Genomic DNA, 15,022 nt, shown 5'->3' with positions numbered 1-15,022 from the left:
AACTTAATTTATTTTAAATCCAGAATTAAGATGCACAAGTAGCAATTCTTATGCAAAATCTGGTAAAAGTTCTTGGAGCTCTTTATTATTTAAACTCTTTAAAAGCTTTTGGGAAAAGGTTGGAAAATATCAATCGATTATCTATTTCAGATAATTATTGAGTATTTCAGAAGGCAAACAAAGCATGAAATTCTTGTACAACAAATATTGTCACTTGTTGAAGAGGCAACAGGTTTTCCACATGAGAAATATGTAAGAAAAAGATTTTTGTGACAGCGTGATTTACAGTTGCACATCGATTGCAAGCCATTTAATTCATTTGGCGACATATCGCTGATTTGGCAAAACTTGCAGGAAAACTTTTCCGATTCATATCAGCAGTATTCAATTGCGTATTTTACAAATTTGTTTTTTATCTTTTTTTCTAACTGAAAACTAAAGAGCATAGATAATTTGATTTCAAAGCATCGCATTTATTTACAGGTGAATATTTTTTTTATCTAAACGCTTTTCCAACCATTTATACTACAAGCATCTCTTTGATCAATTTCATATTTATCTTTTATTTTTACAGAAAATCAAATGGAGACCTTGTAGAAAACTCTTCATGCAGAACTGTTTCAGTTAAATATTTAACAACAATACACTTTTATAAAAACACGAAGTAATTATATTTTTAATTGTGTTCACTAAAAAAAATTACTCAAAGCCTAATAAATATTGATTTAATTTCATATGGCTTATGGCACAATGTAAAACAATTAATGCTAACTAAGTACCATAAAATTGTTAAATTTTTCTCTAATCTTAAAAAGTCTATATTTCATTGAAAGTCAGGCAGTTGACATTGTTTAAAAATAATCTAGAGACTTACTTTGCCATTGCAGCAACGTCTAATGACAGGAAGCTGAAATTTTGAATAATTAAATTATGTGTATATAAAATGTGAATAAATAATCAGTAAAACTAATTTTCATTAAATTGCAACAGAGTTGAAGAATTAACATTAAATTTATCTGGGTAGTTTTCAATGGATTGATTGCTCATTATTCTTCTAGAAATCAGAAAAAATATCGCAAAATAATTAAATAATATACAGATTTACTGTTACATAAAAAAAGAATATTTATATTTATAAGAAGATTTGAATGGCAATAGAGCGATTTTTAGACGATTAAAATTCAATTTTCTATTTACCTTATATATTTTTGTTCGAACATAGAAACAAATGCGAGTTTTATTTCAAATCCTAAAATTACTATGATGCAATGAAAATAATTTATTCTGTTATCGAATTTTTTTCTCTCCTTTTAATTGCATTGTGAGTATTGTCTTAAAAAACAGTTTTATATCGAAACATCTCATTTCTTTCCTAAATTCTAAAAAAAAGTGAAAAAAATTAGGGCATGGTATCTCCTAGATATATGACCATTTTCAATTTGTCTGATACTTAAGTATAATTCTTGACAGATGGATAAATAACATCAATTCATTGATACACTCAGTAACCGTTATTACTGATCTTTATATTTTCATCATTCAAACAATAAACGATTTAAGCGAGAGCAATTAAAATGTTAGTATAATCTATCAATTCCTCACAACCACCGTAGCGTTACTTTGCACATAATATCAAGACAATCTTTTCGTTCAGGATGGAGTAGGAAACAAATGAACAAAATATCAAGCCAATATCGAACTAAATGGTATAAATATCCGAATATCAAGCAATATTTGCTATTATCTTGTGAGAGTAATAAAATGAAGGATTTATTTAAAAATTACTGCATGATACTCTCACAAAATCATTGATGGAATGGTGCATATATTTACTCTAAAAAGAATCAGGAATGATGCATAAATAAATTAAAGGTCTAATATTTATTTTTAATTATTTATATGACAGCTTTTGAAATTCTACTTATTATTTCGAACGACATATTGTTTGTATAGATATAAATAATTTCATAATGAAAATATGAAAACCCCATATTAATTCCTTTTTTTTCTTTCTTAATATATTTAATATAATTATTATATTAATTAATAATTAATATTAATATAATTTAATTTTAAGATATTTAATTTGTAAATATTAGATAAGAATATTTTGATTTAAAATGTACATTCTAACAGGAATAAACTCATGGAACTTTTCAAACAGGTGGCGTTTAATTTTCTTGACCGTAATATTCTCAAAATCTTCCAAATCTTACTTTTTATATATTTAAATTTTTATCGCTAAGAATTATAAGTAAAATGCTTTTATCTAAGTTTAAGTTCAAAGCCTTATGCATTTTTACTTTTTCGAAGTTTTCACATCAATTTAAATGCGCAATACACAAATTTCAAAATATTATTTAATTTGTAAATATGAGAAGAGAATACTTTGATTTAAAATTTTCCCCCTAACATGAATAAACTCATAGAACTCTTCTAACTGGTGGAACTTAATTTTCTTAACCGTAATATTCTCAAAATCTTCCAAGTCATACCTTTTATATATTTAATTTTTATCCTCAAGAATTATATATAAATAGCTCTTATCTGTGTAAAAATACAAGTTACTCGTCTTACCCGTTTATAGTTTTCCGAAATCAAAAAATCAAGACCAGGCTGTTTTATAACCAAATCTAAAAGATATATTTATGAGTCAATGCACCTGAAAATAAGAGCTAGCAATAAAAATTATTCACTTGATGCATCATTTAAAAAATTATGAATGGCAGTATGGAATTAAATCATTTTAACATTTATTAACTCTCTGATTTCCAAGAAATTTTTATATTTTTCGCTTTAGAAACTGCGAGCTGTTTTCACTATAGATTTATACTTAACACTTGCCAATAAATTTAAACTATTTTGCTAACTATCCTAATTTCTACTATGCAAACCTATAAAATCGTCTCTTACTAAATTAATCGCAAATATTCGATATTATTTCTATACAACTCCATACAACTTTAGAATATAATATTGATCCAAGATATAAATTCTTTAACCATACCTCAAAATGAAAGTGGGATTTGAATGATTTTATTACTTTTTTAATAATTTTAATCTCAACATAATATTTTAAACAATTCAAGTATTTCTAACAGCGATATACTTCTTTATCTCTTTCCTTAATATTAAGCTACTAAATAATTAATTATATTATACTCGTTGCATGCGAAGCTTAATATTTATTAAAATCTGACTTTAAAGCTTAAAACTATTTTATTCCTTTATAAATGAACATGTGCTTACAACAGATTTATTACAAAGCAAGAATTTGTCTTCTTAATATATATATCATTCAGAGATCTGTTTTAGTTTTTACTTCTTTTTGTCATCTTCGCCCATTCTCCAGAATAATGGCTGTTTTTAGAAGCATCAATTTTTTTGGCGAATTTGTTGGCGCCAAAAAAAGACTCTTCCGAAAGGCGCCTGAGTGGCACCTCATCTCGAATCTTCGATTCCTCTTTGGGCTAAACATATATCTTTCTTTTCCAGATTTCTCCTAAACCTCTTTTATGAACATTTTTACAATCCTCGACATCCCTAAAGAATCATATTTAATTTACTACGATCCTTTGATAGATCGATGGGGAAGTTGATATTAAACTGAGATACTAAATAAATCAGGAAAAAGACCAGTCCAAGCTTTCTTGGCCAACGAATATTTCGAAATAGTTTACTCTCATGTAAATTAGATTTCCCAAAATGGACACGAATATATTTCCATCTCAAGTAAGATATTTCTAGATCAAGATCACATTTCCAAATACATTGAGTTTCGTTCCATTTTGATTAACGCAATAGAGTTCTTTTTTGCATGATTGCTTTTTTTTAGTTGTTTGTTTCCTGAAACTGACGACCGTTTCAAAGATAGGAATTCAGATTAAAAAGTATTTCACAAAATTTATGATTTTTTAAAACGAGAATGAATGGACTTGTAAAAAAAATAAATTATTAATATTTTTAAAACATTTCCTATAAAGATAATATTTTTTTTCTAACATTCATTCCAAAATTTTCATAAGGAATTTTAACTGGAGCTACTATAATCTGTAAAATTAACATCTTCTTTGAAAGCATGTCAGGGTTTAATGAAATTTATCTCATAGTGGGGTACTTTACCCTCCAGTAGACGCGTGTATATAGGTTAGTTAGTTAGTTATATTAAAGTCCCAATTTAAAGCAACACTAGAGCTATTTTTGGACGGACCTCGTAATTTTGAACCGCAGTCGTACGATGAGGATGACACCTGAGCTGGCATCCCCTGTCCAAACTTCCACACCACGCCAGCGGGAACATGTATGTAGGAGATATATCGCGCGTCGCACGATACTTTTATCGTGTTCTTATAGAAATAAAAAAAACCTATATATTTTTATAAAACGTTTTTTGCATACTATCTACATTAAAATTTCAGTTATTGGACTTTCAAAAATTTGATTTTTATATTAGCATAAGTAGGAATAGCATAAATATAATTTTCAATTCCATTCTACTTCGGGCAAGTTAAAAATAAATGCAATTACACAGTATAGCATAAGACAACGCGTAGTTGAATGTTACTTAACATGTTCATATATGTTTATTTATGTGTGTAAGTCATTTAAATTGACTCCATTTTTACGCATGATTAAAAGTCGAAGGTGGAAACTAAGCAGACAACTTACTCTCAAAACTTCCATAACAAACAAAGTGTGAAAGTTTCATGCCTAACCAGATTGACTAATTGTGGGCTGATTTAATAGACTGAAGGATTCTAAAGTGGTAAGAGACTAGATTTAATGAAAGTTAAATAAATGCTGAAGTTCACTATTAAATAACTTCAGTATTTTAAAACATTCAAGTATTGATAGCAAAATATTTTACAATTAATAGTTCTAAGATTTACAACATCATGATAATCTATCTTATGGATAATTTTGAGTGATTTAATTCACAAGTAAAGTTAATTATTGAAATCTAAATAATTCCTTTTATTTTGATTAAAAATGGGTTTTATTATCATTAATTAATATAATAACATGTTTTTATTAACTCACTTTCTGTTCTGTCTATTAATCTATTTGGTGGAAATTTTGCAATCGATTTTAAACTGACTTCCTGATGAGCAAGAGACTTAAAAATTTTAAACATAGTTCAGGAATGGACAAAAATGCAATATTAACTCGCTTTCCGTACGGTTTGCTTGTTTATCTGTTTGGTACAAATTTTGTAATCACTTAAAAACCTTCATTAAAGACAGATGGCTCAGGTCAAGTCTTTGGCTCATTGGGAAGTCAGTTCAAAACCGATTGAAAAATTTCACACACACAAGACTAAAAAACAGGATATAATTATTGAAATTATTATTTTATATGCTACATTTTTAAAATGGACTAAAAAGCCTAAAATACTTTATCCTAGCCCCTGACAAATTTAACTCCATACAGATTACATTGAAAATTTGTAAGACAGAGATAGATTTTTTAAAATTCACAATCGCATATTTTCAGGACAATTGCTATAGATAGAAACTGTAGGGATTATAAATCTATATGGGGCTAAAAGAAACAGGGCTTGAATCCTTTGGATTATAAATTTGTATGGGGCTAGGAGAAATTATTTTATAATTAGTAGAGCTTTATAAAAACGTCATATATTAAAAAAAATACTTAAATAACAATTGATCTACTAAGATAACTTCTTCAAACATTTGGAATTTCAGTTCCATACAGTTTTGGTCACCTGTTTATATTTTCAATAAAATTTTAAATATTTCATGAATTAATTATTATCATTTCTCTGTGTTATGTTTGGCAATAATTGTTCACGTTAAAATTTCGATTCCTCTTCTATAGGGAAATTAATTTAATAAAAGCTAAACGAAAGAAATGGCATGAACTAGGAGAAAAGGGGAAATCATTTTTCCTTCTTAAATTCAAGAATAACGGTCTAAAATTTAAAAAAAAGTATTAAAATAAAAAATATGCGTATCCAAACAATCATGGTTAATGCTGAAATCTGAGTTTTTATACGTCGCCTATTGAAAAATTGTTTTAAGATATTTCATTTTTAGATTTGCAAAGCTTAATTGCATCATTTTATCAGCCTTTTTGTTCATCTTTGGTATTTTTTTTTTCTTTTTGGTTATATCTTTGAACCACATTTGTGTAAGAAAAAAATGGAATCTGCTTGTTTTACTTCGTGCTAAAAGCTTTAAAAGAATAAAAGCTAATCCAAAAGTAAAAGCGTTAAATACCTTAACATAGGTACAAATAGATTTGAAATTATTCTTTGCATTTAAGAAAATTTAAAAGCTTTTAAGGTATTAGGTTTATATTAATCCCTTTCCTCTAATAACATTAATTTTATTTTATTTTTTATCCGACAGTAATATTTTTCTTTTTGTCTCTAATTCAACAAATTCTTTATATCTGAAAAAACAATGAAAAAAAAAGAAACATTTTAAGAATAAAATTTAAAAATAATACTAGGAGAAACAACTTAAAAGTCTATTAAAAATAATTTAAGAAAAATAAACCTCATAGCATGAGACTTTTACATTTCTAAAATTACGAAGTTATTCAAAATTTCCTTAAACTTTATCTAAAGAAATAACGTTGGTAAGCCGATAATTTTTTATTTAGCATCATATCCGATTATTTCTTCAGGAACTCATGAATTTATATACAAGGTGACGAATATTGAAATTCAGCAAGTCTATATTAGTAAGCTAATTGATGATGTACTTAGAATATGTATGAAGATTATGTAGCTATATTTTCGTCGAGGAATGAAATACTTTTCAATACTACTGTATATTTTGATGTATAGTGGCGTATTAAGTTTCTCGCATTTATAAGCAAAACAACTAATGAATAATTTAAATATAATAAATTTCAAGAATTCTGAGAAGCAATATTTTAATGTAAAATTGGGCCATGTTCTAATTTTCTTTATATATTTATATTTTGGTGGATTTTTATAATCAGGACGACAAGAATTTTTTTTTTTTTTTTTTTTTTTTTTGTAAAATCATGCTGTTTTGGAGAAAATATTTAGATATGAATCACATACTGATTACATATGAATATTTCTTTCAATCTTACCTACATATGAACTGATCATTTAAATAAAAAATAATGAATGCTCTTAGTTCAACATGTTATTCGAAACAATCTCTTATATTATAGTATTTATTTTACAGTTTATCTGTCATTACTTATATTTTTGAACTTACTTTCAGCTTTGCCATGGTGAAATCGGATCCCAGAGGGCGCTATATGACGCTGTCAGCATGAGTTTAGTTTAGTTTGGTTTAGTTATATTAACGTCCCGTTTGAAGCAACACAAGGGCTATTTTGGGACGGACCTGGTAATTTTGAACCGCGGTCAGATGACGAGGACAACACCTAAGCTGTCACCCCCTCTCCACACCACACCAGCGGGAGGACGTTTGGTCATGACGGATTTAACGTGCAACAGACCTCCTTACACGACAGTTCTTCGGTGGAATAGGGTCTCGAACCAGAAACCCTCCGACTCCGAGTCGAGACCTTACCACCAGGCCACCGCGGCCCACTGTCAGCATGAGAGCAGACAGAACAAGGCTCTAATAGTTAGTGAAGCGAATTTTTTTGTGGGAGAGTGTGTAAAATTGCGTTTTTTCAGGTAAGATGCCCATATAGATAAAAAGCAAAAATATTAAATATAAATACATAGGTAAAAAAAAAATCGCGACTTGCACCAAGGACTCGAAATACATGCGTCATTCATGTTGTTCTGCCCATTATTCTACACTGCGCATGCTTCGAAGCGGAAATTCATTATACTTATTGTAATAGTTATTTGTAAAATAAAATTTATGTGTGTAAAATATGAAGTTTTTCGGGAAAGTCACTCATGTAGATAAACTTAAATAGTCTTATCTAAAATTATCTTATCTAATAATTACTTAATAATTAGATAATTAGATAATTACTTAAATTATCTTATCTAAATACCAAATTTGATCAAAATCATTAGAGCCGTTTCCGAGATACACGAAATAAATAAATTTATTTATAAACAAGAATTGCTCGTTTGAAGTTATCACAGGCTTTTATTACGTTAAAATGTGTATAAATAGGTGTAGCATAGAGAATAGATTTTATGTGCTTATATTTAAATTAGGGTTATTTTATTTAGTTCTCTCCATTATTCTGTGTTTAAAGTATGTCATGTTAGACGTTTAATATTTTTTCAATGCATAAAAATATGAAACCAATTCGCATCCATACAACGGCTAAACGAATCAACTTTTCTGATTCTAGGTGAAAGGACATGAAGTGATGCTCTCTATTGTGTATATTTCCTTATTAACACATTTTTTGAAATTTTTTATATATAAGAATTAGGTCTGTATGATGTATAATTGTAAAAAAGGGCAACTTCTGTATAAGACTTTATTCGTTTGAATCTATTTTTAAGCAAATAAAATTTTAATTAATGTCTAAAGCTTCATCAAAAGCATTCCAACACAGTACAATTAAAAAATTCTTATTAAAAACGTACTATTGGAGAAATCATATGTTTTGTTTATGTTAGTTATTTGAACACATGAAAAGGGAGACAACGCCTCCTTTTGCATTTAATGATTCATATGTTCTAGTAAATATTACACTAATGCGATATCTTGATATAGCTCTTTTAGTATCTAATACATTACACTGAATTGTACGGCTGTGGCGACCTAAGCGGCTCTCGAATCTGATTACGAAATTATAGAAAAATTGCAAACTGGTAGAAAAATTTCTAATTTGCATTTAAGTTGAACTATATATTCCAGAGTGATGCACATTAAGATAGCCAGACATTTTTTCACTGATGAAATTTAGAGATTTAGAGATTATGATGCCATCTCAGCTGCCATCTTCTTCATCTGACCATGATTCAAATATGTTAATCCTTTAATTCCTGAATTTTTAATGGTTAATTAGATACAATGTATGCAAATGCACAACATGTCCAATAAAATTACATCACATGATGCAGTTAGTGTTTTTAATACAGGAAACAATATCAACATTGTATATATGTGTTAAGAATTGCTGCAAATAATAGAAATTGTCTGTACAATTAGAATACAAACAAAGTACACTTTTGATTTAAAATTTCTCTCCATGGTATCTCCAATTGTGGTGTGTGTTTAACACATTTTTCACGATCTTGACGTAAAAGATGAAGTTGATTTTTTCCCCTATATCTTTAAGTAAAAATATGTTTGAAACGAAAAGAAAATTTACTGCCATTCGAAATATAGTATACAATACTACACGCCCTATATACGTTGCATATTTATAATGGTGTAATATAATATAATGCTATAATAATTAGAGGCAAACATATTATACATAGAAATTGTGGTATATGCATCTGATGAACTAAAATACAAAAATAGATCTAATATGGCTTCAAAATGAAAAAAATCTAACTAAACTAAATCTGACACTCTGTGAAAAATAATACATTAACTAAACTATGAAACGTGATAAAAAAAAAAAGACGGATTACATTTGCTGGATAAATACAACCATTCCTAAAGCCAAACAACATTTATTACTCATTTCATAAAATATCAGAAAATGTAACTTTTAATGAAAGAAGCAATGTCCCAGACATAGACAACTCCATCATGTTGGAGTAAAAAAAAGTTTCGCTTCCATCTCTAATACGTGTAGTTACCCCATACATTCTAGATTGACTAAAGCATCCGTGAAAAGTTTTGGAAAAGCGGAGTCATGTTCTTAGTGGGATGTCGTCTCATGCCCAAAGTAATGCGTGTTGAGAAGGGAGGGACATCCTGTGATGACAAAATGTTTGGAAGGGGGGGGGGAGAAAAAAAAGACAGTCCACGGATGATGATCGATGAGATGAAGAGCTCCACAAACTCAACAGAGTAGAAAAGAGTGTCACGCAGTTTCCCTTGGGGTCCGCGGACTTCGTTTCCCACTCCAGAAGGAAACTTTGAGGTCAAAGATGAAATTTTGACTTTTGCTTGAACTTCTCAATTTCAGGGTATTTTCGTTGCTGACACATCTTGAGAAGTACTTTCGGTAGGAACGGTCTAAGGTTTACTTAAAAAGTACAGCGTTTTATATATGAAGGGTAAAGTATGGATGTCGACAAAAGCACGACGGTTTGATGGATCGTAGAGTTGTAAATTGAAATGGAAGTTGTGGGATTGTTTTGTGTAATGCTTTTGTGTTGGAATGCAGTCAGGTTTTCTTATAATCGTATTTTTCTTTATCTACGTCTTGCCAAAAAATAGCAATTCCAATTCTAAAACTGATCTTTTAAATTAATCCCAAAAATAATAAGTAGGAATTGTTTGATTACTGAAGATTACAAGGTAAATTACACGGTATATGAAGAATACAAATATTTGTTAAAACTAAGAAAATATATCAAAATCTGCAATAATACTGAGATAAAGAATTGGATTTACCTGTTAACCGGGTAATTGACTTATATTCAGTTCGCTTTAGATTGAAATATTTCGTCTTACCCAGTTAAGAGGTTAAAAACTCAAGTACTTGATGACCATCCAGTAGAGGTTTAAGATATTGTAGAGAAGATCACTAATCGGAGAAAGATGACTATTCTTAAATTCTCGATGTTCTTATACAGAGTATTCAAATCCTAGTTGACCGTTGCACGATTTAGCTATGAATTGTACATTACGATTAGACTGATTAACTATTGCATTTCAAACAGAACACAAATATAGGCAAGCTTAGTTTGAAAGTCCTTTCAAAAGAGAACCTGCCGCCACCACCCTCATATATTGGCATATGTTCACGCATTCGAAGATAAATTTCGTAAGGAAACTCGAGCGCCTGCATCAAAGGATATTTCGCTGTTTGAATGCTTTTTTCTTGTTAAGTGTCAAAGTGAAATTTTTATTGAAAGTGAATACCAACCACTACACTAGTTTCTCATCCCCATTGGAAACCAATAAAGATAAAGAAATAAATGTAATTAATGTTTATTCTGTATTTGAAAAAAAATTCATTAAGAAAAACGAATCAGAAAATATACTCAATTCTCTTGCAAACAAAGTAGGAAACTATTCTTTTTGTATTATTTTGATCTATTTATATATGATGTTTTTATTTATTTCTGTTTTCTGATGGTTTCTAATTCGACTTCAAAGAGAAGAGCACGATTTTAGTTTAATCAACAAAGGGATGCAATTTATTTTCTCTACCAGTGAAGTCATGTGGCAATAGTGCTTCTAAAAATATACATTACTCTTAAAATAACCAATTAAAAGTAAATTTCTATTTAAAAAGAAAAACTAGATATCTTAAAGTTCCTAATAATTTTCACAAATTATATATATTTCGTATAAATTTTATCACAAATGTAGAAATTTAGAAATATAAAATATCAATAACTTGGATTAGTTGACTGAAATATTTTTAAATTTTACATCAAAATTTAAATGACCTTATAGTGGAAGGTGCCCAATTGAATTTGTCTGAAATTAAGTATGTGGTTTTCAGATGTTTGAATGATGCGCGTATATTAATTTGAATTTACATTAAAATATATAAAATTTTAATCATCGGAATTTTTTCAATCCCTAGAAATATTTTTATAACATGGTTTATTTGACAAAATAAATTAACGCCCAAATTTGAAGTTAAGAGAGGACCCAACTTTTAACTATTTTGCTATATATCTCGTAATTTCATCGAGGTTTTATGATCCTGATATGGCAGCCAACTCTCCAAACTTCTAGGTTAAATTTGTCAGGGACAAACGTCCTCCTGCTGGTGTGGTGTGGAAGTTTGGAGAGAAGGTGCTAGTTCAGGTGTCTCCCTCGCCATCTGACCACGGTTCAAAATTACGAGGTCCGTCCAAAATAGCACTAGTGTTACGTTAAAACGGAACGTTAATATAACTAAACTCCAAACTTCTTCGATATACCATTTGGCCAACAGAAAATTTATAGCAAAGCAGACTCGTATATTAGGAGGAATTTTTGTGTAATTTAGTCTCGAACACGAGACCTTTTGATTTTACTTTTCCTGCAAGCCAGTGAGGACCTATATAATGTGGCAATATAGGTAAAATAAAATTTACATATGATTGCAAAGCATGAATTCTTTTTAATTTTTTATCATTATGAACAACTGTTCATATATGTTATTTGTCAATAATATCTGTTAAAATATGCATCATATATAAAATATGCCTTTTAGATACGAGTGAATTTTATTATTATTATTCCATGATATTTTAAAATAATAAATCCATTCTTGATTGAAAAATTTAATATTTCCAATACATTTTCTGTATAATCCATACCTCTCACTCCGACATATAAAATCCTGTGTAATTCTGGTCGGTGTTATACGAAAATGCCACCAGAATTGATTTTTAGATTTCACAGTGTATTCTTGAGGGGTGTTTCCCACGCAGACCTGTTCCTGTAAATGCAGATAAAATACATTTACTCCTTTCCTGCATCGGTCTCTTGCACAAATTACGCTTTTCAACGCATTGATAGATAGAGAACCGATAAGGAACAAAACAGGTTCCATTGTGTCACCAACGATTCGGACGAGACCTTTCATTACTTTACTGTATTGACATTTCGTGAGAAACTCAATGCAGGTTTCTTCCCTGCTTATCTTCCCACCCTTTTCAAACCCGCTATTTCCAACAGATTCAGGAAAACCAATGCCAACATTTATACTTTGTCGCGGTGCCTATGACCAGAACAAGGGCTTTCATCGAACAGATTATGAAGCTTTCGCTTATGCTGCGGCACTGACTAAAAGACCCCGACGAAGTTTTGCGATGTTACCTTAAGACTCTAATAACAATCACTTCTGTGGGAGTGGTTGTCAACACTCGGAACGAAAACAAGATACAGATACTTATACAAATGGAGAAGAAATGGGCTGGCCGACATTTCTTATTATTATGCCCATCAGTAACAATCTGCTTCGGCCACTGAATGATTAATATTGGAAAGTACAGATCGTCGTTTCTTTTCATGTAAATAAGAAGCGCAATATATTGATCCATTTTTGCGCTCGATTCTTACTTCATAATGTTTCTCGCATTGTGTGAAAATACTCAAAGTTGTTTATAATGTTTCCGGAATATAAAGAATTTTAGAAAGTAAAATTACGACATTTTTTTTGTTGTTGTTGTTACAAGAAAAGGCACTTTTGTTTCGTTAATCAATAGTAAATAAAGGTTGCCTGTTGTTTACATATTCAGTAGTATCAAAACTTCCTAGTAATGAATCTAGGTTATTAATAAATTCTATAAATATAAACTTAATGGTTTTCAAAAATGTACACAAGCGTATTTGCTCATTTAATCAATAGTTAAAAATGGAAATATCCAGCATAATTCAAAGATGCTTATAGGATAATAATTTTGTGAAACTTTCCTTTATAAATTAGAAACAAAATAGAGTAAAATCAATTTTAAATGAAACGTGGAATGAATGAATGAATACTTACAATGACTTGAATGAAGATATTTTTATTAACATATTTATTTATTGTTCAAATGAATTAAATTCATACTGAATTTAGTGTAATATCTTACATTCGGCATTAATTCAATCCCATATTCCCCCTAACTTAATTATTTTTGTCCATGAATGCTGTCTCTTGCACTGAAAAATTATAGTTAAATAATTTTTAAAAAGTAAATTTTATTTTATTGGGGGATTCGCAAATAAGAAGAAATATTGTTAAGGGCTGTAGCTGGATAGCAGTAAATAACGTGGATAAACTTCTGGGTGCTTCATTTGTCTATGTAGTGTGTCTATGTTTCATTTCTCTGTGCTTTAGTTCTACTGGACCACGGTGGTCTGAGGGAAGGATTTCGTTAGAGATTTCCGAGGTGGTGGGTGAAACCTGGTTCAACCAAGGATTCGTCATGTAAATAAGTATACGGTAAATAAGTAAACGGCATATTAATATACGGTAAATCTAACTTTGAGGGTCAAACGTTATCCCGTTTGTGTAGCGCAATAGTTTGGAGGGGAATAGCCGGCTCAGGTGTCTTCCTCGTCTTCTGAACAGGATTCAAAATTATGAGATCAATCACAGAATGAACATCTAATTGCTTAAAACGAAAGCATTAATGTAAATAAAATAGATTAATATAATTAAGAAAAGATTAGAACTTGAAAAATTTGTTGGATAAATTAAGATTGCATTCTTAGAGCTTTTGGCTTCAATTATGTTATAGATTACCATCATCTTATCTCATGATTATAATCGTACTTATATAACGAATCAGGGGGCTGAACTTCGTTGTCGTGACCTGAGAATAACAAGTTCAAGACTCGTTTCATCAACTATTCACTACCTTAATGGACGTAGAAATCATTAAACCTGTAAAAACTAAATCAAATGTGCTCCTATTCCTTATTGATTTTGTCAGATAAGTAGGTGCTGTTTCAGGGATTTTCCCGTTATTTACTAATATTAAAAATGTAATCTCTTTAACTAACAATTCAATAAAAATTGCAAAGTAGATTTTAATTCTAATATCGGGGATTTTATTACTGTTCTCAAAATCTTATAATGATTTATTGTGCATATTTCTATTGTTCCATTTGTTTGAATGCAATGATTTAAATGTCTAGTGCATCCGATATTTATTCATTTTTCACACGATTTTTTTTTAGTATTGATCTCACCGAATACACCCCTTCAGAGAATTACGTTATATATGTAATTCTAATAAGAAGATTGAGATGTAAAAATAGATGGTTCTCAGTCTATTCAGACACAATAGCTAATTTCTAAGCCGTTATATTATATTATTTTATATTATACATCCCGTTTAATAAATTCTCTAAATGAAGTAAAGAATCATATTTTATGTTGTTCGAATCAATAAATATGGCTCTCAAAAATTGCATAGTCTAAATTTTCATACAATTTCTTGTTTGATTTTCGAAGATTAAACATTTTGTTCTATGGAAAATTTTGTTGAGACAATTTTACAAAACAAAATGCA

The sequence above is a fragment of the Argiope bruennichi genome, chromosome X2, assembly GCF_947563725.1.
Source record: "Argiope bruennichi chromosome X2, qqArgBrue1.1, whole genome shotgun sequence".
In the NCBI taxonomy this organism is placed as follows: domain Eukaryota; kingdom Metazoa; phylum Arthropoda; class Arachnida; order Araneae; family Araneidae; genus Argiope; species Argiope bruennichi.
Note: the sequence above shows the minus strand (reverse complement) of the source record.